The sequence below is a fragment of the Lepus europaeus genome, chromosome 2, assembly GCF_033115175.1.
Source record: "Lepus europaeus isolate LE1 chromosome 2, mLepTim1.pri, whole genome shotgun sequence".
Lineage (NCBI taxonomy): Eukaryota > Metazoa > Chordata > Mammalia > Lagomorpha > Leporidae > Lepus > Lepus europaeus.
In genome coordinates, this window is record NC_084828.1 from 91354693 (window position 1) to 91382404 (window position 27712).

The 27712-nt window shown below is 41.4% G+C and overlaps 1 protein-coding gene across 9 annotated transcripts in view; it reads right to left on the reverse strand.

The window, feature by feature from the left end:
- The window catches only part of LPP (LIM domain containing preferred translocation partner in lipoma), a 742983-nt gene that overhangs the window by 542189 nt on the left and 173082 nt on the right, over positions 1-27712 (reverse strand). For 8 of the 9 annotated variants that reach the window (XM_062210203.1, XM_062210206.1, XM_062210212.1 and 5 more), the window contains one exon: positions 16408-16461. The exons of the other annotated variant lie outside the window; for it this stretch is intronic. The gene's annotated coding sequence lies outside the window, so the exon portion shown is untranslated. The remainder of the gene's footprint in view (positions 1-16407; positions 16462-27712) is intronic. 9 annotated transcript variants of the gene reach the window in all.

Below are 27712 nucleotides of genomic sequence, written 5' to 3' on the forward strand. Positions count from 1 at the left end.
GAAGCACACAACATCCATTCTGTAGGTTCTGCAGGGAAACCAGCGAAATTATGGGTGAGGAATTTTTTAGGTCCTATCCATAAATGTGTCAAGCACAAAATTAAACTCCTCTCAAATGATGTGAGATCCATTCAGTTTTAAGAACAGAAAAACACAGCAGTGTAAGTGTGAGGTGTTGGAGCCACGTAAACCAAATGAGGTCCTGGGGTGGGTGACTGGAACCAGGAATTCACCACAAATGTGAGGAGCCTACAAGACAGCAAAACACACTGAGAGACACATTTGATATAATAGTCATATGATTAACAGACTGTCACATCAAACTTTCCCTCAACGTGGGAACACTTTGACACTTCATATTTTTAAAGCTGACATTTTGATTCATTACTGTAAATAGCACTCTGGGTTCAATATTGTGACAAGGAACAGATCATATATATGTACATATATACGCACTCTATATATTACACGTGTATAGCTTCTCTAACTCTGTGAAGATTTTTTAATATACAAAACCTTTACCAACAGTGACAGTTTGGGACAGTGTGGAAACAGGCTACTTCACTCCTCAACTATCCACTGCTTTTGCATGAAGGCAGATGGCCTTCCTGTTATCCTGCAAGAAGCTTGTGAAGCAGAGAGATTTCAAGAGTAACAGGATGACTTCTAAAGAAATTCTGAAGAAGGCTGTGAACTCCCTAGCAAGCACTTTATAAACCCTGCTTTAACTTTTCGCGCCTCAGTTCACAAATCATTATCCCAACTGTACAAAAAATGTACCTCTTGTCCTCAGCACACTCCCCATCTGCTTGGGGAAACATACATATTCCAGATTCCAAACCAGGGCAGGCATACGTGAAGCAAGAAAAGTACAGAGTGATGGTTGTTTCCCCCTCTTTTTTTTTAATGCATCAGTTACAGTAAATAATATGTTCTGAGGCCATTGTTCACTGCAAACTGACTCAACTGAGTTAAGCAAAGTATGAATATTAACAGAGACTATAGAAATTTAGAAATTTTGCAAGAAGACTTACTCCCAAGACAAATGCTGTGCCCAAAGAAAGTATAAGGATAGCATGTGGTTTCTATGTAACATCAACTAAGACAATTTTCAAACTTTTCATCTCACCTGCAACTCTAAGAAGATAAAATATCCATTCCTCGGGGGGCCAATGCTATGGTACAATGGTTTTTAGCCACTGACTGCATTGCTGGCATCCCATACTACAATGCTAGCTAGAGTCCCAGCTGCTCTGCTTCCTGTCTATCTCTCTGTTAATGTACCTGGGAAGGCAAAGGAAGATGGAGCAACTACTACAGCCCTGGCCACCCATGCAGGAGACAAGGATGGAGTTCCAGTCTCCTGGTTTCTACCCGGCCTGGCCCCAGCCACTGTAGCCATTTGGGGAGTTCACCAGTGGGTGGGAGATGTTCCTGTCTCACTTTCTCTGTTATTCTGCTATTCAAATCAATAAAGCAGGCCTGCGCCGTGGCTCAACAGGCTAATCCTCCGCCTTGCGGCGCCGGCACACCAGGTTCTAGTCCCAGTTGGGGAGCCGGATTCTGTCCCGGTTGCTCCTCTTCCAGGCCAGCTCTCTGCTATGGCCCGGGAGTGCAGTGGAGGATGGCCCAAGTGCTTGGGCCCTGCACCCGCATGGGAGACCAGGAGAAGCACCTGGCTCCTGGCTCGGATCAGCGTGGTGCGCCGGCTGCAGCGGCCATTGGAGGGTGAACCAACGGCAAAAAGGAAGACCTTTCTCTCTGTCTCTCTCTCTCACTATCCACTCTGTCCAAAAAAAGAAAAAAAAAGTCAATAAAGCAAATCAAAAAGGAAGGAGTCAAGCAAGCCATCAGGGTGGAGGCCCCCATAATTGAATTCTAGAGGCTTCATAAGACGAGAGGGAGATCAAAGGATACAGATACACCACTGCCACATGTCACCCTGCACCAGCTCGGGACTCTGCAAGCAAGGAGGCAATCAACAGGTGCAGCCCCTCGCCCACTGACCAGAACTGTGGGTCCGAATCAATCTCTTCTTTGAAGGATGCCCAGCCAGTAGTATTCAGTTTTGACAACAGAACATAGATTATACATTAACCAATTAATTTAGGGCAGAGAGCCATTCCGCTCATATTCTACATGACCTAAGTTTGTTAAAGTAATGACAAAGCTTTGGTGCAGTGGTTAGTACACCACCTGGGGTGTGCGCATTCACATCTGAGTGGCTGGATCAGACTCCACGCTCCTGCTAATGCACACCCTGCAAGACAGCAGCAGAGGAGGAATCCAGTACTTGAGCCACTGCCACTTCCTCTCACTCCCGCTCCTCTCACTCCCGCTCTTCTTCCTCTGCCACTCTGCCTTTCAAATAAATAAATCAAACTTTTTTTATTTTTTATTTTTTTATTTTTGACAGGCAGAGTGGACAGTGAGAGACAGAGACACAGAGAAAGGTCTTCCTTTACCATTGGTTCACTCTCCAATGGCTGCTGTGGCCGGCGCACCGGGCTGATCCGAAATCAGGAGCCAGGTGCTTCTCCTGGTCTCCCATGTGGGTGCAGGGCCCAAGCACTTGGGCCATCCTCCACTGCATTCCCTGGCCACAGCAGAGAGCTGGCCTGGAAGAAGGCAACTGGGACAGAATCCAGCGCCCAGACCGGGACTAGAACCCGGTGTGCTGGTGCCGCAAGGCAGAGGATTAGCCTATTGAGCCGCAGCACCGGCCAAATAAATCAAACTTTAAAAATAAAAGCTAGGGCTGGCGCAGTGGCTCACTTGGTTAATCCTCCGCCTGCGGCTCTGCCATCCCATATGGGCACCGAGTTCTACTCCTAGTCGCTCCTCTTCCAGTCCAGCTCTCTGCTGTGACCCGGGAGTGCAGTGGAAGATGGCCCAAGTGCTTGGGCCCTGTACCCCGTGGGAGACCAGGAAGAAGCACCTGGTTCATGGCTTTGGATTGGTGCAGCACCTGCTGTGGCGGCCTCTTGGGGAGTGAACCAATGGAAGGAAGACTTTTCTCTGTCTCTCTCTCACTGTCTATAACTCTACCTGTCAAAAATAAAAATAAAAATGGAGCTAATCTGAATTTAAAAATAATATTATTAATATTAATAATAAAAGCTAAAGGATTCTTGCACACTACTTCAAAGTATTTTTTCACGTAAAAGAAATTAAAGAAATTAGGAATGCAGTATTTTCACCTAGGTTTACTTGAGGAAAAATGTCAGCCAAAGCATTTTCCAAAGCATATATAATAAATCAGTTTGAACCTGATCTCCCAAACACCTACTGGGGAAAGTTGCGATCTGAAAAGTTTAGAGGCAAGCACTCAGCCCAGCAGTTAAAGCAGCTTGGGACACCTACATCCTGTATGGCAGTGCCAGTGTTCTAGTGCTGATTCTGCATCCAGTCCCAGCTCCCTGCTAACATGTACCCTAGGAGACAAGGGTGATGTCTCGAGAACTTGCCTCCCTGCCAACCATATAGGAGACCTGGGCTCCCAGGCATCTAGGAAATGAACTATGGGCTTGGGTGGGAGCTTTCTCCCTGATTCTCTGTCTCTGTCCTTCTGTCTCCCTCCCTCCCATCCCCACACTGTCTCTCTCGAATGAATGCAATAAATAAAACTATGAAGTGCTGATATTGTGGCACAGCATGTTAGACCACCACTTGCTGCACCAGCACCAGCATCCTGTACTGGAGCACCTGTTTGAGTGCCAGCTGCTATGCTTCTGACCCTGCTTCCTAATAAGTGAGGATGCTCCGAGTCCATGGGCCTCTGCCACTCATAGGAGTGGGGGGCGGGTAGCATGGAGTTCCTAGCCCTTGACTGTAGCCTGGTGCAGACCTGGCTACTGTGGCTAATTTGGGGAGTGAAACAACAGATAGAAGATCTCCCTAACTCTGCCTTTCAAATAAATAAATGAATAAATAAGTAAATCTAAAAAACTTTTACAAATACATAAAAGTTTAAAGACTTCTCCATGGGAGCCTGAGCCACACTGGATGAAACAAGACTAAGGGGAGAGTAGAGGTAACATTACAATATTTGGACACAGAAGATTAATAAAATGCAAACCTCCATCCCTTCTTATCAGAGGTGAGTTTGAGCAGGTCATTTGACTTGTTTTCATTACAAAATGAAGATAACACTACCAGGTTGGGCTTTCTGAACATTAAAAGACTATACAAGAAACCTTAACATAATTTAAATCAATGAAAACACAGTTCCCCTGAAAACACAATTCACCAACTTTCACCAGCAATTAATAAACACTTTAACAGATCATCTGAATTCAACTACATTCAATTGAACACAAACTTAACGAATGCACATCCCACAGTTTTAGGTGTCTGTTAGGTGCTGTGATTAAAAGGCAGGGAGGGAGGAAAAAAAAAAAAAGGCAGGCCCATCTGAGTCACAATTTCTGTCCTCTGGGACTCTGGAATCTTGCAGAGCAGACAGCAATGCACACATGAGCCGCTGGAAGAATATTTGACATTATATAACAAAGCACCAAAAATGCATGGGCCTAACAATGAAGGACTCTTATGGGAGTCAGGAAAGGCTTCACAGCAGCTGAGACCATGACATCATTTTCCTCCTGCCCTTTTAAGCACCCACTTTTCAATGATCCAATCTGGAACCTGATGGACTGATTTGCCCCAGAGGGTCTCTGTAGGTTGGCATTGCTGAATGGAATCGCGGGCACTTACTGTGGTGTCTCACTCTCTGTCTTAGCCCACTCCAGGTTATTGCAACAGAATACCTGGGACTGTGTCACTTACAAGCAAGAGAAGTTTATTGGGCTCCTGGTTCCAGAGGCGAGAAGTGCAAGAGGGCTTTGGACCTGCTGAGGGCGGCAGGCTGTGCCGCTCCAAGGCAGAAAGCAGACTGGCAAAAGTAATAGCAGCAGAGCAAGACAGCACTGGTTGCATTATTATAACCAGCCCTCTTCTGAGATCAGAACCTGCTCCTGCATTCAAGGACATGAATACATTCATGCAGGAGTAATCCTCAAGGTCTTACCTCCCAACACTGTCTCATCGAGGACTAAGTTCCCAACGCAGGAACTTTGGGAGACACATTCAAACCATAGCACATCCCCTCATGTTCTCATTAGTTCCTTACTCTACCTACTTTGCCCACTCCTAGGGACAATCATGGCCCCAGGTCTTGACCATTCGCACCCCTTGGGGCCTCCATCAGGGGGCACTGTCGCAGAGGCGGAACACCACTGGACTGGTTATTAGAAGACCCGAGTTTCTGTTCCAGCCTTGTCCCTACTTCATCCAGTGATGCTGAACTAGTCATTTCCCCTCCATGCACTTCAGCATCCATCAAACGAAGAGCAGAGAATATGTAAAAGCCCTTCTTGCTTCCTAAATGTCCAAGGTCGGTGTCCTACAGTTTGTGGCAGTTACTGAGCGATGACTGGGGGCTCATCAGTCACACAGCTCCTGAGGAGGCACTGACACGACCATATCAACGGTTTCTATTGTGGGGAAGGTCAGGGACTCCTTCAGAAAATAGCTGATCTAAACAGAGCCCAAGGAGTGTCATGGCAACACTGCTCGCAAGCTGCCAGAGGTAGACGAAAAGCACCAATATGCAGGTGCAGCTGCCACAGCTCAGAGCAGTACTCAAACCTTGTTAATATCATCTTGCCTAATACCGAGTCCCAGAGATCAGAAGCTATTTTTACTGTGTATATTTAACAGATCTGTGTATCATCTTCCCTGCCAACACAGTCCAGGAGAGAGGACTGTGCCATCAGAGAGTCTTCAAGACCTTAGGCCACCCAGGGGTAAGGGGCACAGGAGAGAAGCAACAGAAATAGAAGAAAATTAAATAGGAGGGAGAAAACACACTTGCTGGGGTCAGGAGAAGCTATGGACGAGGACAGAGTAGGAGGGAACAAGAGAAAGCAAAGGCAAATCTACACTTAGGAAGGAGACACTGGGATCTCAACTCTCCGAAGGCTCAGACACACATGTGGAAAGAGTGGGGGAGTTGAGCCCCTCTTACACTGAGGTGCTCACAGGCCCTCTCACCCCAATTCTGATCGCAGCCTCTGCAGACTTTCGCTCTTCTCCACAATGCATGCCCCATGGAAGACTCACGCATGCCACTGAGCACAGCCCTGTAGCCACGGTCCAGGAGGGAAGCTTCTCAGCTATCCACTGTAAGGTGCCTTTCAGAGCTTGCAGGCTAAGCCTTCTGCTTAGTTTCCAGTTGACAAGCAACCTGTCTCCCTTCTGCAGGAATCGGGATTCTAGCTTTTGATGATTGACCAAGTTAAATTATGTGAAAGCACCTGTCATGGAGACTGTCACATAGTAGATACCCTATGAATACCTGTTTGCTTTCATCTGTTTGATATCACAGCAGCAGCAGCACCTGTGCCACACAAATACTAACGGTCCTCAGGGAAAAAAAAAAGTGGGGGGTGCAGTCTGCTGAGTGATCGCAGGACTCGGGAGCCAGTTGTCTTTCTAATGCTTAGTGAGATACCATCACCATTCTCAGACCTTTCCCTGGGAAAGGGGGCTAGACTAGACAGATTGCTTGCCAGTGGCTTTCCAGTTCTGAAATTCTATATGCCTATAAGTCTCATACCCATCCTAGAAACAAGCAATAAGCAGAAAGAAAACCCATGAAAGAACACAGCCATGTGCTTTTTGTATTGTGTACTACATCCAGTGCATTGTGCCAGGAGGTATAGGAAATGCAGAGCAGCACAAAGTAGTCTTTAGATTCAGAGCCCTGGTAATACCTGTGGGATAGGGGGAGCACACAGGGAAGGAGAAAAATCATGAAAGGATGGAAGTGTCAAGTGAACTTTAATTATAAAGTGAAGTCCAAGGTCAGCGCTGTGGCTCAATAGGCTAATCCTCTGCCTGCGGCGCCAGCACACGGGTTCTAGTCCCGGTCGGGGCGCCAGATTCTTTCCCGGTTGCCCCTTTACCAGTCCAGCTCTCTGCTATGGCCCAAGTGCTTGGGCCCTGCAACCTGACTCCTGGCTTCGGATCAGCGTGGTGCGCCGGCTGCAGCGGCCATTGGAGGGTAAACCAACGGCAAAAGGAAGACCTTTCTCTCTGTCTCTCTCTCACTGTCCACTCTGCCTGTCAAAAAAAAAAAAAAAAAAATGAAGTCCAGTGCTAAGATTGGCTTCTAGAGCCAAAGAGTAGACAGAGAAGGCTGCCCCAGGATGAGACATACATGCTGGTCCTCCAGGCAGGACAGCAAGGTCCATACAGGTAAGACAGAGGGAGATGACCTTTATAATAGATCTGGTTGTATTCATCAGCTTTCCACTGCTATGATGAACTACTTGAGGCAGTCTAATCTATAAAGGAAAGGCCACAGACCCCACCTGATGACAGCCTTCTTGGTGGCAGAATCCCATAGCAGAGCAAATATCACATGGAAAAAGACAGGGCGTAAGCTCGTTTGTATATATCTGCCTCTATCCTTCTAAAACCACTAAATCATGGGGGCTCCAACTTAATGGCCCCGTCTGAACTGAACACCCCCTACTCCAAGCACCACGATTGGATTAAATTTCTATACCCTTAACAGCATTCGCATAAGACTTTGGGGACTGCATGGCCAAATCATACTCAAACCATCACAGCAGAGGGGGCATCAGTATCCACAGTTGGTGAATCTGAGTTGTTTTATGCTCTAGATCACTTTAAATAGCCCATGTTTCATTAAAGGCTAGAATAACAATGACCTACCTGCCACCGGAATGCTAGGTGGTTAGCTGGAAGAACACCATAGCCAGGGCACATGGTTGTTCTGACTTTGCTCCATGGCCACTAGCAACTGCCCAAATTCAGCTAAAGTGGCTTATCTAACTATAATAAAAAACAAAATCTAGTAGAATTCCAGCTGAGGTTCTTCAGGCTTCCTGAAATCTGGGTTGACCAAAGCTTACATTTTGCAGATGAAGAGACAGAGATTCACCAGAAAACACAGGATTTTCCTCAACTACACGTTTGTGTTCTTTGACCAATATTCACACGCTTTGGGGTTGAGCTTTCTTGCCTTTCAGAGATTTACTCTAACTCCTTGTAATATTCCATCAATGTATAATTAATTATTTAAAACCTACTCTAGTCCCTACTTCTTTAAGAAACACCTAAGATAAAAAGTCTTCTCCAAATTTTCTTGGTCTCAAGATGAAATATCTGAGCTTGCACATCACTGAGTTTAGACTGGTCCTCACCAAACTCATCTCTGTATAACTGCCAGCTTTCAATTTCTTAGCAAACTACCTTTCTTACAGGTGCTAAGCAAATGCTACAGAAGAGACAGATCTGGAACCTGGTTCTCTGACATTCAGCCAAGCACTTGCTCAAACATCTCATACTGCTTTTGATCAGTACAAGCCTAGATACATGCTATCCCCAGGGCAGCCAAAATAGTTTCAACCAACTCTAAATCCACCAAGTGTTTTACTAGATGGACTAAATATGTAGCAAAGATAAAACAAAAAAGAAAGGAGAGGAGGAACAAAGGGCATGGACTACAAATTGGATAAACAGCCCTGCCTACTAGCTAAAGGATGCTGGTATTGTCATTCCAGTTTTACACATAAGAAATCTGCAGTGCTGAGATACAGTGGCCAGCCATGGGCCTCACACAGAGTCCCTGATGAACCAGGGAGGCCCCAGTGCTGTGGTAAACTAATAGAGCCTCAACATCTAGTAACCAGTGGGGCAGGCCCACTCAGGCTATTGCAAAGGATGAGAAACATCTGGAAACAAGGAGCCATAGCAGCTACTTGCAGCAAAGGTTTTGTATTGAATAGACACTCAACTAGTAATGTCTGAGTGAAAGCATGGCAGAAAGATTTATGAGACAGAGCTCTGTAGCTCCAGAGGCAACCCAAGGCACATATCACATGGGAATTTTTTTTATTAAAATAAAGAGAACAGATTTCATGTATTTCATAGACACAATTCTAGGAACATAATGGTACTTCCCTCCCTGTCTCCCTGCCGCCCTCCCTCCTCCTCCTTTTTTTCTCATATGGGGATTAAAAAAAAAAAAAAAAAAAAAAACAGCAAAACACACAAGAACTCAGATGCCAGCACATGTAGCGATGGCCCCAGCCAGACAGCAAAGGCATATTGGCACCACTATAATTTGTCCATTCACCAATATGCTTCCCGAAAAACACCCATATGCTTTCTTTTAGCTTCCATATGCTTTTTAAAAGGAAACTAAAATATTTCATTAGTTTTCAGTAATTAATAATTACTTATTTCACAATAGTCACCCTCATTAAAAAACAAAAATAACTGATTAAGCTGCAGGATCCTGGCTTTCAAGTCAAGCTTATTTTATTTTTTTCATTCTTCCCCTCGAGGAGTTGAGAAACAGAGTAAAGCAGCCAGTGTGGAAATATTCACATTATTGGGTATGAAGAGTTATCATACATACTGCCCAGCATTCCTCTTGACTGAGACATCACGGCTTAATGAAAAGAATATGGACTTGGGATCAGAAAGCCTCGAACTCCAATCCCAGCTGGACCCTTTGAGAATAGTGCTTCTGAGGAAATGGGAAGCGTTGAAAAGATAAAGCTTGCTAGATCCCTTCAACCCAGTCTTCCATGATTCCCAGGGAGAAACTCCATAGGGTTCCCACTCGCCATCTCCAGGCATGGGTACAGCGCGCCCCAAGAATGCTGGCAGCAGGCCAGTCCCTGTCAGCAGGCCAGGGCCAAGAGCCTTGAAACTGTTGTGGGGCCTGAAAGAACGCTGCTCCAACTCTAATGAGTATAGGAACTACCTGGGGATCTTGTTAACCAACAGACTCGGAATCGGGAGGTCTGGAGTGGGGCCCGAGGTTCTGCATCTCTAACAAGCTCCCAGGTGATGCTGATGCTGCCGGTTCTCATACCAAACACTGAGAATCAAGGACCTACAAAGTGTCAAGATGAAGCTGGGAAACACAACCTATGAAAATGGGGCAACTGTGATAGGGGTTACTAGTCATACGGACACTCATTCCTCTGTGTATTGAACAGCACTGTGGCATTTCACCAATCATCACTGACATACCACCAGTAGGGTATGACTTCCATTTTACAGACAACAAAGCTGAGGCTCAAAGGAATCAAGTCATTTATCGAGGACCAAGTGCTTTATAACGCTGAGCTCCAAATCCGATATTCCTGTGGAGTGCTGGTATAAAGTCTGGTTGTAGTTCTGCCTTCATGCACAGGGAGTCATTCACCTGCGGCCTGAATTTTAACACATCATGCTTCTTCTACAAGCCTCTGTTTCTCCATCTGTACACTAAACATGCTGCCCCTGACCACTTTGGAGGCCTCTACCATCTCCTATGATGTCTTTCACTCCTGTGGCTCCCTTACATACTCACGGTGGGTCACCGAGCACTAAGGACTAGCTTCACACATGTGGCAATCATTACAACTTGGCAGAGTCCACATTTGAGCGGCTCACATCTGCATTTGTGCTGATCTAAGCATGGTCAGAAGTCTATCTCTGTTAAAAGTCCCACGCTCCATATAACATGGGAAAAACAACAAACAGATTCCCCAAAGCATTGAAATTCCAATTCAGTAGATAACTCACAGTATGATCGGGGCACTGTGACCCTAACTAACTCTTTGTCCCCTTTTTTCACTTCTGGAGACCATTAACCTGCAGAAGTTGGGAAAACTTGGAGTTACTTATAGTGCATTTATAATTGTCCAATATTTTTTAAACTGCCTTAAAGTGCCAAGTAAGAACTTAATTAATGAATGACCATTCTCTTACAAGTGATTTAAAATGTGCAGTCTTGTCCCTCTCTCAAGTCCCATAGCACACATTCTCTATGCCCCCTGGGGGCCCATTTACTATTTTCCACCAGAAATCTCTTTGGTTTAGGCATTTTTTCATTGTTCTTATTCATATCCAATGTTATCTCTGGAGGTAGATAGATTTCAGAGAAGATATGGATTTAAATCTAGACTTTGCTGTTTATTATCTATACAACTTTGGACAAATTATTCAGCCTCTCTGAGCATAGTTTTCTTTTACAAAAAAATGGGGGAAATAAGTTTCTAATGTATTAAAATGATAAAAATTTTAGCAGATTGTGGGTTAAAAGTGCATGTGAGTGAGTAACTGAATTATATAGGTAGAAAGCAGGATGAAAATTTCAATCTTACGGCAGGCTTTGGACACAGCTGTTAAGACATTGGTTAGAACACCTGCATCCCATATCAGAGTTCCAGCTCCACTATGGAATCCAGTTCCCTGCTGATGTACAACCTAGGAGGCAGCAGGTGATGCTCAAGTACTTGAGCCCCTGCCACCCACATAGGAGACCCAAATTGAGTTCCTGGCTCCTGACTTCTATCTGACCCATAACTATCTGTTGGGGAATAAACCAGTGATTAGATTCTCTCTCTCTCTCTCTCTGTCTCTCTCTCTCTCTCTCTCCCTCTGTGTGTGTGTGTGTGTGTCTGCCTTTCAAAGACTTTCTTAAAGTTTCAATACTAAAATTCAACAGTGTGAGACTTGTGAATGTCCATATTAATACTAATGAGTAAGGGTGACATTCAGAGCAGAACAATAGGTTAACTGTGGGAAAAAAATCCCACAACAGGAAATGAAAGTCTTCCAAATGTCATCTCAGACATCCCACATAAATATCTTTTGCTTAACCTAGAATTCATATACGGTCTTCAGAGCATCCACACTGCTCCTGAAATGATAAACAGTAATATCTCTGTAGATGTGCATTTTTCACATATTTCATGAATTCATCCGAGTTTCAAAAAGTTCCATAATCCTCACCCTATTCCAAGCACATACACATGTGTGCACATACACACACACACATATGCATGTTAAGAACCATTGCCTTAAAGTCCTTTGACAAAAAGACTTGTCAACTGACAGCGAACATTTATTTAATAAAGCAAGTCTGAGGGATTTTCAAACATGCTATTTAGAAAGTATGGGTAACAGAAGTTGCAGTAATACCACTCCAAACCAGAGAGATGGGGCTCTGAGTTCAAGACATGGGTTGGCTGCAAACTATGGGGCTGTAAACCTGAGACTCATGCAAACCAGAGTAGGAGCAAGCTTTGACGTCATCTATTCCACCTACCTTCCTCCACCTCTCAGATGAAGAAACCAAAGTTCAAAGGGAGCCCATGCACTGCCTGAAGTCATAGTAAATAAACAAGAGCCAGGATTCAAACCTCAGACTCCATAAAATAATTTGTCCTCTGAATCTCTCTCCCATGAGGTTTAAGATAACTGCTTAGATTTAACTTCCCATTTATCTGACAGATAAATCCTACTGTCTTCTCTGGACCTGGAAGTCCCATGAAAATATGAGTTGGATCTTGGCAAAGACTTTACTAGCTGCTTCTGAGTCCCACAAGAACGAGGCAGAGAGAAGGGTCTGAAGAGTGAGAAGTTGCTGTCAGTCTTGCATAGCTGCGGCAGTAGGGAACTGCAGGCCTGAAACTCGTGTTCATTGTGCTGGCAATTCCTCTCCTGTCCTCCTGCTTATTAACTCCCATCTGTCTCCACTTCATTAATGTTTCCAACTATGGGGAAAACAGCAACCTAAGGTCATGATCAGCTTCCTACAATTCACTGGATCACAAAAGGGCAAGAAGGAGGTGGAGGAGACAGTAGTGAAGACAGGGTCAAATAACCTCTCAAGAAGGGTTGCACGGGAATCCAGTGCCTCCTGATAAACACAAAGCAGAGGCCCGCTGGAACCTGGGTGCCACTACCTCACGGAACTAAAGGCGATGCCTGGAATCCACCTAAGTGCTAAGGACATCTCACAGCCTTGTGTTGACATAGACATTGGATTTTCCTCAAAGACAATGGACTTTTAAAAATTGGGAAGAGAAGGCACAACTTACATAGATACTTCTCTGTTAAAACAATGATAAAACTATGGAGTTAGAAGATAGAATATTAGTCTAGGATTCACTACTAACACTTATACAAAATAGACTCTCTCCCTTCCCCAAAATATCCATCTCCAAAATGAGGAGCCCTGGCTAAACTGATTCTTGAAGTCTCCTCTGGCTTTCATACTCTGATCCCTCTTTGCACTTCAACGACCCACCCTGATAAAGGAAAAGAATCTACCTCTTAATCCTGTTAAAAGTCAGGGGACCCACACTGTGGCAAAAAGGGTTAAGCCACTGCCTGCAACACCAGCATCCCACATGGGCACCAGTTCCTGTCCTGGCTGCTTCACTCCCAATGCAGTTCCCTACTAATAGCCCAGGGAAAGCAGTGGAAAATGGCCCAAGTATTTGTGCCCCTGCCACCCACACAGGAGACCAAGATCAAGCTCTTGGCTTCTGGCTTCAAACTGGCCCAGCCCTGGATATTGTGGCCATTTGGAGAATGAACTAGTGAATGGAAGATCTGTCTCTCTCTCGCTCACTCTTGTAACACTGCCTTTCCAACAAATAAAAAATAATTTTGTAAAAACTAGTGTTAATAGTGGGTATGTTTACCAGATCCTCTAACAAGATGCCCCAATAATGGAACAATATGGATGGGGGAAATTGGATTCATTTTTCTACTCTAACCATAAATTGCATGCCTTTGGAGTTATGACAACCAATGTATAAATGCCCATAGTGTATAGATCATTCAAATCACTTGCTGCTCTTCTGAAATGTAAACGAAATAAAAGCTAAACAGCAGAATAATTATTTCCACACACAAACTCAAGAGTAGCCATGAGACTATGATTTTAGAAACATGACAGCAGGAGGGAGAAAATAAAATCAGATATTAAAAAAAAATCCATTGAACTAGAAGTAACACCATGATCAATGGACAGCTTCGCTGCTACATGCTAAATGGGATCTCAGTGAGGGAAGGCAGGTGACTTACTCAGGGTGACACAGCCAGTTCACATCAGAGCTGGAATTACATGGCTTCTGGAATTATATGGAATTATTATGGCTTCTGGCTCAAAAAACATATACCACGTTGCTCTGCTTCTACAAACTAGGAGATTCTATCCAGGTAAGTAGGAAAATAGTTTCCTTTTTAACTATGGCTCTACCTCCACTTCAAAAAACAACAGCTCTCTGCTATGGCCTGGGAAAGCAAAGGAAGATGGCCCAAGTCCTTGGGCCCCTGCTCCCATGTGGGAGACCTGGAAGAAGCTCCTGGCTCCTGACTTCAGATCACTACAGCTCTGGCCATTGCGGCCATCTGGGGAGTGAACCAGCAGAAGGAAGACCTCTCTCTCTGTCTCTACCTCTATCTATAACTCTTTCAAATAAATAATTTTAAAAAAATGATTAATTTAGTTTAAGGTAGACTGGGGTTGTTTCTATCAAATTAGAATGAACAATTCATTCTGGCAATATAGACAAGTCCTTGAGAATTAATGGAGTATTCATCCCCTAATGAATCACCCTGTGGAAAACATGGATAATCAACAGTCCACAGAGGCCAGAAGCCTGTTCTTGTTCCAGTACAGTTCTTGCCTATTAAAGAACATTAGGTATCAGCTCTAAATAGTAAACAGTATACCATTTCAGATTCCATGAAGTGCAGCTTTAAATAGCTTTGGTTTGGAAATGGGACAGGGAACACACCACAGTCAGTGGAGCCACGTTGAAAGCAGAGGAAAAACAATGATTAAGCTCATTAAGTGGGTACCTGTTGACACGTCTACTGTCAGGTCTAATTATTTATTTAAACTGTTATTCCTTCTTCGTCACTGCCACTGATACCAATTATTAACACAAGACAATTTTAAATGGCCACAGCACGCCCCTAGAATATTTATTTTGCCACCTCCCCAAGGCAATTTGAGAAGGTGCTATCCTTCCCTTCCCTCCAGCTCCTAGCCCCAAATGATAGAGACAAGGCATAGACAGATAAAATTTCTCTTCACAAGAGCAATTTTTGTTATCTTTTAACTCTTACTTAAAACCCCTCTTTATAGTTTCAGGATGGGTTTTAGTTGGGAAGGGGGACATAGCCACATCTTGAAGCTTTTTCTATTAATATTTAACAACTGGCATCTGGGGGAGGGTGAGTATGATTAACTGCCGTTTTCTAAATGAGCAACATGGTGCTGTGCATCACACAGTTGTCAAAAAAAAAAGACAGGAAAGGTTTACAAGACATTCATTTCTGATACTTGCATTTCTCATGAAAATAATACACTAGACAGGAGCCTTTTGCAGGGTCATTCTGTGAACTAGAGGGTTACTAAAAGATAGGCAGGAACCATGCTTTTATTTTTTGTTCTGACTTTTTCTAGGAACCTGAGCATGATGTGTTACTTCATACATATGATGAGTGTTAGCTTTGAAAACTATACTAGCCTAAAACCCTAATTTCCACTCTGCCCAAAATTGGTTAAGTCCTCAAAATATGTAGCAATACCCATCAACTGCAATGTTTTTCAAAAGTCTGTGCAACTACGGTGATGTTTGCACTTCAGCATTACAGAAATAACACCAAAAGCATAAAACATTCAAACAAATGTTTACAGTACTTTAAATAACATCAAATCTTATACAAAGTGAAGATCCTATAGGACCTGCTGTTAGGAACACCACTGAACTTCTTTTCCTCTTTTGGCTGAGCCTTCTAAAGATTTCTTAGAACACAGAAGAGCTCACCAGGAGATGCAGATATCATCAGGTTAGCTCCAAAACAAATCACATTTTGCAAATTTTACAACTATGAAGCTCCCTTTTAATAAAATGTTTCTTTTCACTGCCTTCTGTTTTCTTGGCAAAGTCATGATGAATGCGTTCTTCAGTTAAGAGCTTATCGCCTCCACATCAGGCCCCAGGAGAGTGGAGTGAAGATACAATTGGTCTTGGTTTTCAAACTCTTCTTCTGTGCACTTAGGGATTTTGTTTTTATTGTTGCTGCAGCCTTGGATTATAAATTTGGTGATGATGAGTTTGGTAGTGATTAACCCTACCAGAAATCTTTAGCCCCTTCAGAGTGGGGTAACACTGGCACTACAGTACCATTAAAAACACTCAAACAAGGGTCAAATAATCAGGTGGAAAGCCCTCTGGCACATACTAGTCAACGATACAATAAAATAGGCAAGAACACACTAGTCCATAGCATATCACAGATGCTTAATCACTTGGTAAATCTGAGTCTTCTATGTTGCCCAGATTCTTGTGCCTAAGCTTTGATACTAACCCTTAAGAGCTAGGAACTAAATGGGAAAATTAAATCGAGGCCGTAAGAGGGCAACTCACAATCTGGCCATTTTACGGGTTCTGCTGTTCATGAAGCACCTTTGTATTTCTTCTATTATGAGTGAAATCAACCATAACCATTTCTGACTCCAATGCCTACTGGCATTCCACAAACGTATAGATGCCAGTCGTCTCTTACCTCAGATGGCTGGCTCTTACAGGATCAGTGCACACACAGCTGCAGCGCTAGTGTCTGTAAATGAAATGGGTGAAAGTTACTGTTGGGCACTGATTCTATGTTCATTAACAACCAGAACTTCATTATCTGTATAGCAGCTTCTCGTTTTAGAAAACATCCTCATTTCCATTATTTTTACTCCATCAAAACCCTAAGGGGAAGCAGGAAGAGATGATTCTACTCACTTCATAGGTGATGGAACCAGAAGCTCACCCAGGGAAAGGAAGAAAGCAGCTGACCTCTCTCTCATCACTACCGTGTGAGAGGGGTATGGTTGCCCTCGTTTTACAAATGCAGAAGCTGAGGTTTAGGAAAGGCTAGTGGGGACAAGCACTTGGCACAGCACCTAAGGCACCAGCTGGGAAACCCACATCTCTTTTCAAAATGTCTGGGTCCTACTGTTGGTTCTGCTTCTGATTTCAACTTCCTGCTCATGCCAGGGAGGCATCAGGTGATGGCCCAAGTACTTGGTTCCCTGCTACCCACATGGGAGACCCAGAATGAGTTCCTGGCTCCTAGCTTCAACCTGGTCCAGCTCCAGTTGTGGCGAGCATTTGGGGAATGAACCAGTAAATAAGAAGATCAATATCTCTTGGTCTCCCTTTGTCTTTCAGATATATAATTTTTTTTTTAAAAAAAAAAAGGAAAGGCAAGCAACATTTCCAAGACCGCACAATATAGTATGCGGCAGAGTATATGGCTGGGGCCCAGGGCTTTGCATGCTAGCCCAGGGCTCTTTCCTTTCTAACTTAGATTCTCCTAAATTATTAAACTGGACAAACACAAGGTCACACAACTCATTGACTTGGTCCACAAGGTTTGTGGAAGGGCAAGAATCAAGTAAAACCAACTATTTGATGACATGAGGAAGTGGGAAAGCCACATGGGATGCAGAGTCAGACACAATCACCCTCCTTTTATCAATGAATTTAAGTTACTGAACTCTAGGGGACAATTTTCTCATATGTAAATGAGGATTATAGTGTCTACTTTTGCTCTGGAAGATTTTATGCCATAGTGTATGCCTGCAGTGGCATAGAAAATGCTAACATTTCTTCCTGAGATCCCATCCTTATACGAACACAGAATAACGTTATGGACATACAATGCTAAAGATTATCTCTGGGGACCAGCGCTGTGGCATAGTAGGTAAAGCCGCCGCCTGCAGTGCCAGCATCCCATATGGGCGCTGGTTCAAATCCCAGCTGCTTCTCTTCCAATACTGCTCTCTGCTATGGCCTGGAAAAGCAGCAGAAGATGGCCCAAGTCCTTGGGCCCCTGCACCCGCATGGGAGACGCAGAAGCTCCTGGCTCCTGATTTTGGATCAGCACAGCTCCAGCCACTGCAGCCATTGGAAAATGAACCAGCAGATGGAAGACCTCTATCCCTCTCCCCCTCCCCCTCTCTGTGCCTCTCATTTTCTCTCTGTATAACTCTGGCTTTCAAATAAATAAATCTTAAAAAAAAAAAAAAGAATATCTCTGGGCTGGGTATTTTTTTCATTCATATTCTCTGGTTTTAAAATACCATAATATTTACCTAGGTCGCTCTCACACAACTGATCTAAAAACCAACACAACCAAGAACTTTTCATTAGAAGAGACAAGGTGTCAACATTTTAAAATCCCAAGCCCCCACCCCCAAAATAGTCACTGCTTTAGCTGGGAGATCTGATGCATCACAAATTTAAAGTCTAGGCCTATAATCAGAGAGGTTCAGAAGAGAGATGGAGCTTCCAACCGGACTGTATAAATAAAGGGAATTTGTTTTAATAGAATGGACAGATTTATTGAGAAAGGCAAGGCCCCTGGAAAGTTTCAATGAAATGTCCTGTTTTCATAAAGGACTCAAATCAGATTAAGAAAAGAACATGGCTGACAAGATGCCCTGCAAGAAGCTCATTATCTGCCACCAAAAATCAAAACATTAACCTTATTTTAATGTTATTCTTTGTCTTATGACTTAGAGATATGACATTAGAACTCAAATCATTCACACTGCAACTCCAATGAGACCCTAGGATACTGACTTTATAAATGTAGAAATCAAACTTCAAAGACCACATAATTAATAGTGAGCAGATATCTGGATACTAAAACCAGTAAGCACCATCGCAGTCACATGCTGCAGCTTCCTAGTTGGAGCCTGCCATTTAAAGAGAGTCACAGAACGTCAGCAAAGGAACACGGAGTGTATAATATAAAATTCAATTACGAAAGCACATTTAATGTTGACTTGTACTTCAGTCACAAGTGAAAGGCGAAAGAAAAGACTTCACCATCTGTGGTCTAACCAGAAGGTGACACATTACTAAGGTGAGACAGAAGACGTGTTCAAGGCAGGGTTACCATGAACACTTGCTGAGGTCTCCCCAGTGAAGTTTCAGAGATGCAATTCTGTAGTGTTGAAACATAAGCCACAGAAAGAACTAGAATCTGCACTGGTGAGTTGTTGTGCTGAGTCCTTCATCACTAAGTCCCTCAAGTTTTCTGGCTACAAAGGCCCCCAGTCCTCTTCCCAGGGTTTGATTATCACGTGTCCTCAATAGCCCCTGTGTATTTCATAATGCAATGTAGTCGCCATCAATGCACAAAGACACCTGGGGCAACTGACAAATCCCACACTAGCACTTGGTACTGAACCCAGTTGTTCTTGGCTGTCTCTTTGTATTTCACGACTGTGGACCCAGAATCTGGCATGTCTACACACTTTTGTCAAACCATTCATCCTCTCCCAAGAAAAAGGTTCTCAACTCCAGAAGCAATTTCAGCTGAAATTTATATAAATCTGTATAAATCAACCTCAAACTTACAAAACTTCAAGTTATTATTAACCATGCAAAGCTAGACTCACCAAACCTAGATGATATTGTGATAGGGCTATTAATAATTCCTACTGTAATTTGGGAAAAGGAAAACAAATTAAAGGAAGCTGAGAAAAAAATGGAGAAGCAAGAAAAATGACAGGGATTAGGAAACAGTAAAAAGAAATGAAAGCACATGGGAAATGAGAGCAGGGAAAGGGGTTTGTTCTATGGAGTTTTCACAAGTCATTTTATCCTCTGAACCTACTAACACACAAGACAAATCTGAAGCAGGTTGCTGATTCTAACATTATGAACAAGAATTATAACAAATTATGACAAAGAAGCATTAGACAAGCCTAAAAATACCTAATACTTCATATTTTGTTAGTGTCATAGTATAAATGAGCAAATATGACAGAGCTTTGTAAAAAAAATAAAAATAAAAAAAAATACTTTCAGGGCCAACCGGCACTGTGGCATAGTGGGTAGAGCCACCACCTGCGGTATCAACATTCCATATGAGCATGGTTCTAGTCCCGGCTGCTCCACTTCTGATCCAGCTTTCTGCTGTTGCCTGGGAAAGCAATGGAAGATGGCCCAATCCTTTGGCCCCTGCACCCATGTGGGAGACCTGGAAGAGGCTCCAGGCTCCTAGCTTCAGATTGGCACAGCCCTACCCATTGAGACCATTTGGGAAGTGAACCAACGGATGGAAGCACTCACTCGCTCGCTCTCTAACTCTGCCTTTCAAATAAATAAATCTTTAAAAATATATATATATATAAAACTTTCACTAAGCCAATAAAATGTAACTGGGTATTCCTGTTGACCTCGATGCTCATTCCAAAGAGAGGATATTATATTGAAAAGAACACTAGAAGACAACTGAAGACTTGGGTTTTGATCTCGGTACTATGATTTGCAAATCTTTTATTAGAACTTGTATGAAGTACACGTTTCCATTTTATCCATCAACCTTATCCATGCAAAAACCTAAACCACTGTAAGAAGACTAAGAATCACTGTGCCTACATTTTGTGCATTTTTGTAAATATCATAGAGCAAAGATAAAGATAATCTCTTTACCATTAACATAGATAATCAATGTTAAGATTTGTTAGAATTACACAATTTTAAACATGGAAATACGTCCCCATAAGTAATCAAAATGTTTGTTATTAATGGGTGCCTTTGACTGCATCAAACATGCAATGCCCTCCACTCCAGTCATCAAATCCCATTCAAAGAATACTTTCAAAGGCACCATCTCACCTGCCACACTAAAATACTTATCAAGAAAAGAACATATTCCATATCTTATGAATGACTTGATTGTCTCATTAAAGTAATGTTTGCCAGTATTTAATTGCTTCCCTCCCTGATTTTAATTTCCTCGCCTGTCAGCATTGATCAGAGGCACTGAAATCTTCTGACATCCTGGCTGATTGTGTTGGGATTAATCAGATTTTTAAAAAGTAAATTGCTTTGGCCTAAGGTAATGCTAAACGTTAATGTGATATTTATAAGTGTCCTATCAATGGAACTCACAATCTAGAAATTCAAAGACAGCCTTTAGGAATTCTAAGTAAAAATGTAAGTAGCATTCAAAGTTCCAGCACTGGATTTTTAGATCAGTACAATCATGCACTGCATAATGAGGTTTTGATCAACAATAGATCACATATAGGACAGTGGGCTTGAATTAGATTGTAAAGGGGCAGAAAAGTTCTTATCACCTAGTGATGTCAAAGTGAATATATTCCTCATGTTGTGGTGCTGCTAGTTCAAACAAACTTACTGTACTGCCAGTTGCATCAAAGAGTAACACATACAATTACAGCACAAAAAACATGTTAAGAAATGACTACAGTATTGATTTGTGTATTTACTATACTTTTTATGCAAAAAGTATGTCATTATTTTAGAGGTTATTCCTTCTACTTATTAAAAATGTTTACTGTAAAATAGTAAGCTATGTTACACCAACAACAGCTTCACACATCTTGACTTAAAATGTCTCTTGATAGATCTGAGTGAAAAAGAAATGCTATCTTCAATTAACTTTGCACACATGTTTAACTCTGTTAAATAAAGAGTTAACATAGAACACACACACACAAAAAAAAATACACACCCTGTTCCTCAACAGTCAAGACAAGGGCTATTCAAGTGCCAATTTTACTCCTACAGATTGCTTTTAGGTGCTCTATTAGTTATCACAGATCAGGGAGGACATATGGTATTTGTCCCTTTGAGACTGGTATTTCACTAAATATTATGTTTTTCAGATTCATCCATTGTTTTAAATGACTGGAATTCATTTTTTTACCACTTTGTAGAATTCCATAGTGTACATATCCCATAATTTCTTTATCCAGTCTACAGTTGACGTGCATTTGGGTTTATTCCATGTTTTTGCTATTGCAAATTGAGCTGCAATAAACATGGGGGTGTAGATAACTTTTGTTGACTGATTTCATTTCCCTTGGTTAAATTCCTAGGTGTGGGATGGCTGGGTCATATGGTCAGTCTATATTCAGATTTCTGAGGTATCTCCATACTGTCTACCAGAGTGGTTTTAAAAGTTTACATCCCCACCAACAATGGATTAGGGTACCCTTTTCCCCCCCATTCTAACCAGTATTTGTTGTTTGTTGATTTCTGTATGAGAGCCATTCTGAAAGGGGTGAGGTGAAACTTCATTGTGGTTTTGATTTGTATTTCCCTGATGGCTAGTGATCCTGGGCATTTTTTCATATGTCTATTGGCCATATGGATTTTCTCTTTGAAAAGTATCTGTTTAAGTCCTTTACCCATTTCTTCAATGGGTTGTTCATTTTGCTGTTGTTGAGTTTCCTGATCTCTTTATATATTCTGGTGATTAATCCTTTATCAGTTGCAAAGTTTGTAAATAATTTCTCCTGTTCTGTGGGTTGTCTCTTCACTTTCCTGAGTGTTTCTTTTGCAGTACAAAAGCTTCTCAATTTGATGTAATCCCAGTTGTAAATTTTGGCTTTGATTGCCTGTGCTTCTGGGGTCTTTTCCAAGAAGTCTTTGCCTGTGCCAATGTCTTGCACAGTTTCCCCAACATTCTCTAATAATTTGATGGTATTGGAATGTAGATTTAGACCTTTAATCCATTTTGAGTGGGTTTTTGTGTAACGTGTAAGATATGAGTCTTTCTTCATACTCCTGTATGTGGAAATCCAGTTTTCCCAGCACCATTTGTTGAAGAGAGTATCCTTCCTCCAGGGATTGATTTTAGCTCCTTTGTCAAATAAGTAGGTTGTAGATGCTTGGATTGATTTCTGGCATTTCTATTCTGTTCCACTGGTCTATTCATCTGTTTTTGTACCAGTACCAGGCTGTTTTGATTAAAAATGTCCTGTAGTATGTCTTGAAATCTGGTATTGTTATGCCTCTGGTTTTGTTTTCTTGTATAAGGTTGATTTAGTTATTCTGGGTCTCCTGTTTCCACATGAAATTCAGCATCATTTTTTCTATATTTGAGAAGAATGCCCTTGGTATTTTGATTGTTAGCTCATTGAATCTGTAAATTGCTTTCAGAAGTATGGACATTTTGATGATATTGATTCTTCCAACCCATGAACAAGGAAGATTTTTCCATTTTTTTGTATCTTTATTTAACATTTTATAATTCTCATTGTAGAGATTTTTGACATCTTGGTTAAATTTATTCCAAGCTATCCGATTTTATTTTGTAGCTATTGTGAATGGGATTTGTCTTAGAAGTTCTTTCTTAGCCATGGCATTGTCTGTGTATACAAAGGCTGTTGATTTTTGTGTATTGATTTTATATCCTGTTACTTTACCAAACTCTATGAGTTCCAGTAGTCTCTTGCTGGAGTTTTTTTTTGGATTCCTTATATATAGAATCATGTCATCTGCAAATAGGGATAGTTTGACTTCTTCTTTCACAATGTGTATCCCTTTCTTTTTCTTGCATAATTGGTCTGGCTAAGACTTCCAGGACTATACTGAATAGCAATGGTGAGAGTGGGCATCCTTGTCTGGTTCCGGATCTCAGTAAGAATGCTTCCAACTTTTCCCCACTCTATAGGATGTTGGTCATGGGTTTGTCACAGATTGCTTTGATGGTGTTGAGGAATGTTCCTTCTATAACCAATCTGCTTAGTTTTCATCATGAAAGGGTGTTGCATTTTATTAAATGCTTTCTCTGCATCTATTAGATAATCATATGGTTTTCGTTCTTCAGTTTGTTAATGTAATGTATCAGATTGATTGATTTGCAAATGTTGAACCATTGCTGCATACCAAGGATAAATCCCACTTGGTCCGGGTGAATGATATTTCTGATGTGTTGTCAAATTTGGTTGGCTAGAAATTTTGAGGATTTCTGCATCTATGTTCATCAGGAAAATTGGTCTGTAGTTCTTTCTCAGCTGCATTTTTTTCAGGTTTAGGAATTAAGGTGATGATGGCTTCATAGAAAGAATTTGGGAGGATTCCCTCCCTTTCAAGTGTTTTGAATAGCTTGAGAAGAACTGGAATTAGTTCTTCTTTAAATGTCTGCTAAAATTCAGCATTGAAGCTACCCAGTCCTGGGCTTTTCCTTGTTGGGTCTGTATTACTGATTCAATTTCCATCCTGGTTATGGGGTGTGTTTAAGTTTTCTATGTCTTCATGGCTCAATTTAGGTAGGCTGTATGTGTCCAGGAATCTCCATTTCTTCTAGGTTACTCCATTTGTTGGCATACGGCTATTTATAGCAATTTTTGATTCTTCTCTTTATGATAGCATCATTTTCTCTTGCACTTAAGTTCATGTTCTTCTTTGCATCATGGCCTTAGGAACGATAGGCTAAATCATATAAATACGCACCATATAGGCTTGATGTGTAGAAAGTGATATCATTTATGTTTCTTTAGTACACTTGGTGATATTCATACAATAAATCAAACAACACATTGCTCAGGAAAGTATCCCTGTCACCAAGCAATGTAAGACTGTTATTTGGGGAAAAAAAAAAAATCCATCAACAAGTTCTCAATGAGCATATAACACTTGTCAGCAGGTACTTTGGGGTAAACAGAAAGTATTAAGATAGAAAGCTACCTCACAAAGCTTGGGGAGACTGATAAGAATGAATTAATGAAACTAAGTTCACCTTGACTCAAATAGCCATTTGGGCACTGAAAATTTACCTTTTTTTTTTTGGACAGGCAGAGTGGATAGTGAGAGACAGACAGAGAGAAAGGTCTTCCTTTTTGCCATTGGTTCACCCTCCAATGGCCACTGTGGCCGGCGCACCGGGCTGATCCGAAATCAGGAGCCAGGTGCTTCTCCTGGTCTCCCATGCGGGTGCAGGGCCCAAGGACTTGGGCTATCCTCCACTGCCTTCCCGGGCCATAGCAGAGAGCTGGCCTGGAAGAGGGGCAACCGGGATAGAATCCAGTGCCCCGACCGTGACTAGAACCTGGTGTGCTGGCGCCGCAAGGCAGAGGATTAGCCTGTGAAGCCATGGCACCGGCCTGAAAATTTACATTTTTTATTTATAATTATTGACAAAAGCTATATACATTGTTGCTTCCACACAGACTAAATGACTGCTCTTCACTGCAACCCAATGAAATATAATTGGTGTTAGTACTGGCAGCAATCTTCTGCAATGAAGGGACTCCTTTCTATACACCTGGTTATGGGCAGACTTGGTATTGTGATCAATTAAATCAGACAATATAGCATGATCACTTTAGGGACAGAGGAAAAATATTTTAAAATCTTCCATGTATAGTTTCTCACCGCTAATTTTTGTGTCAATATCTATCAGAAACAGTGCATAAGGCACTCAGGAATCCCAAGTAAATGAGATGATAGTGAAATACTCTATAAGGCAACCTAGCATCATAAGATTGTTTCTATGTGTCTATGTTGCTATTTCTACTTGGAAATACTGAAATATGCATTAATGTAAATTTTAGGTCCCCAAAGTGTGTTATTGTGTTGATTCTAGGCCTCAAATTTTACAGAAAAATGGAAAATGTTGCATGCATGCAACTGCAGCAGAAGAGGGAGTCAAGAATAACACATGGATCCTTTAAGTTGCTTCTTACAAAAATGGTTTTATAACCAAACATAACCAAATCCTAGTATGGGTTCTCTTTCTAGTTGAACACAAGCTCTTCAGCAAGCTCCAAGTGTTACCTCTGATATGAAGATTTTCTGGACCCAAAAAAGAGTTGGACAAAGCAGTTCCTTTTAAAACTACCATAAATGCTTGCTTTCATATCTTTACCACTAAAATTGTCACATGGCCTTAGCACTTTTAGTATAGCATGCATCTTAAAGACAGGTAGGTTGTATAGCTTAATTGAATCCTACTCTAAGTACAACACCTGTTCCTTAACAGGTACTCAAAAAATGTTCACTGAATGAATAAATGGATGATGGATGGATGGCTAGATTGGTGTATAGATGAATAACATATTCTATGTAACAATTTAATACCTAGCTCAATATATATAGGATGTTAATTTATTGAATTGCAATTAACTGAATATTTAATTTAACAAGACGTATTATTCAACTAAATGCTTACAAAAGTTATTAAGTAACCCTACGTTAGGGGTTCAGTGAAGAATGAGACAATTTATAATATGCCAGTTATCATTATCCCATTTGAAAAGTGAATAAATGGTTTCATAGAAAACAAAAGCTGAACATGAGTAGAAATGTAGGCAGCATAGAGAAAATTCATAGAGAAAAACAATATTTGCTAAAAAAAGTTATGTTCTATACACAAAATAAAAAGGGAAATAAATGTAGAAATAAGAATTTTTGTAGAACAGATGCTAATAACATCCAGAGAAGGGAAAAGGAGGAGAGACACAAGGACAGAGGAACTCTTAAAATAATAAATTCTAAATGCCAAGTGCATCTATATAAAAAATAGAAATCTCCTGACGGATAAAAAACAACAGAAATAATCATATACCACATCTTCTTTACTCATTCATCCATGGATGGACACTTAGGTTGACTCCAGATCTTGGCTACTGTGACCAGTACTGTGATAAACATGATAGTGCAAGTATCTTTCAAATACTGATAGCATTTCCATCAGATATATTCCCAAAAGTGGGATAGTTGGTTCATATAGTAGATGTACTTTTAGTTTGCTGAGGATCCTCCATACGGTTCTCCATTATGGTTGTACTAATTTGCATTCCCAAGAAAAGTGTATCAGGGTTTCCTTTTCTCCATATGTTCACCAGCACTTATTTTTTTTATCACCTATATAATAACCATTCTAATTGGAGTCATTCACAATGGAATGTTACCTATCACAAAATAGAATGAAACTCCGACACCTGAGACAAAATGGATAGACCTGGCCATCATTGTGTTAAGTGAAATAAGCCAGACACAAAAAGTCAACTACTGCATGTTTTCTCTCACATATGGGAGCCATAAAGAAAAACAAATTATTCGATATAAATCTAAAACAATGATTATTATTTTACTGAAATAATGATTACTAGAGGTTAGGTAGGTTTGAGGGATGAGATATATGATATAGTGGGTACGAAACAGGCAAAGGTAGCAGGTTCTGGTGTTCACAGAGGAGTCAGGTAGCTATAGCTCATGATAAAGGAAAAGGAAGGGCTAATTGCCTGGTACAACTGGTTTGTGCTGTGTACATCTGCTGAAATACTGTACTACATCCAATAAAATGCAAAGGTTTTCATGTTAATCCACAACCTACAAATAAATAAAATGGGAATTAAAGATAATATTTATTAAAAATATTATGTTTCAGCAACTGAGTCAAACATTTTACATACTGTAATCCTTCGTACTCTAGGGAATCATTACTACATCCACTTTCAAGTCTTAGTTTCTTCAACTGTAAATTCACACATCTAATGAGTATGATACTAGAATTCATTCCTCAGCTTTTAGACATACAAACTCATACTGTAACTAGCATAGTATCAGAGAAGAGAAACAGGCTTTAAGGAGTTAGAAAGCATTATGAAAATCTGTAAGGAAATGAAGAAATGAGGAAAGTGCAAAGAACATAAGTATCAAAAGTGTTTTAGGTATGCAGGTAGCAAGAAAAAGTCTGAATGAAGAAGCATACAGAGAGAATTAAAGCTATCTTTGAATATTGGAGGACATGTCATGAGTAAGCCCTAATATATTTTTCGAAAATATGCCACTTTAGAATATTGGGATGAAACAATGGGAAATCTAGTTTAAGAATACGAAGGACAACTTTCAAAATGATGCTGTCTGGCAGTAGAATAAATTACCCCTCAAAGAACTGAAAGTGTTTAAATAAAGGCTAAATGGCCATCTGTTGGAGAAGGTGTGGGTGATATCTGGTAGGAGGAGGGAGTATGCATTCCAAGACTGGCATTGCAACTTTGTGTTTAGGAGGTTTTCCAGTCCAAAAGTGGGAGCTGGAAAGCAAA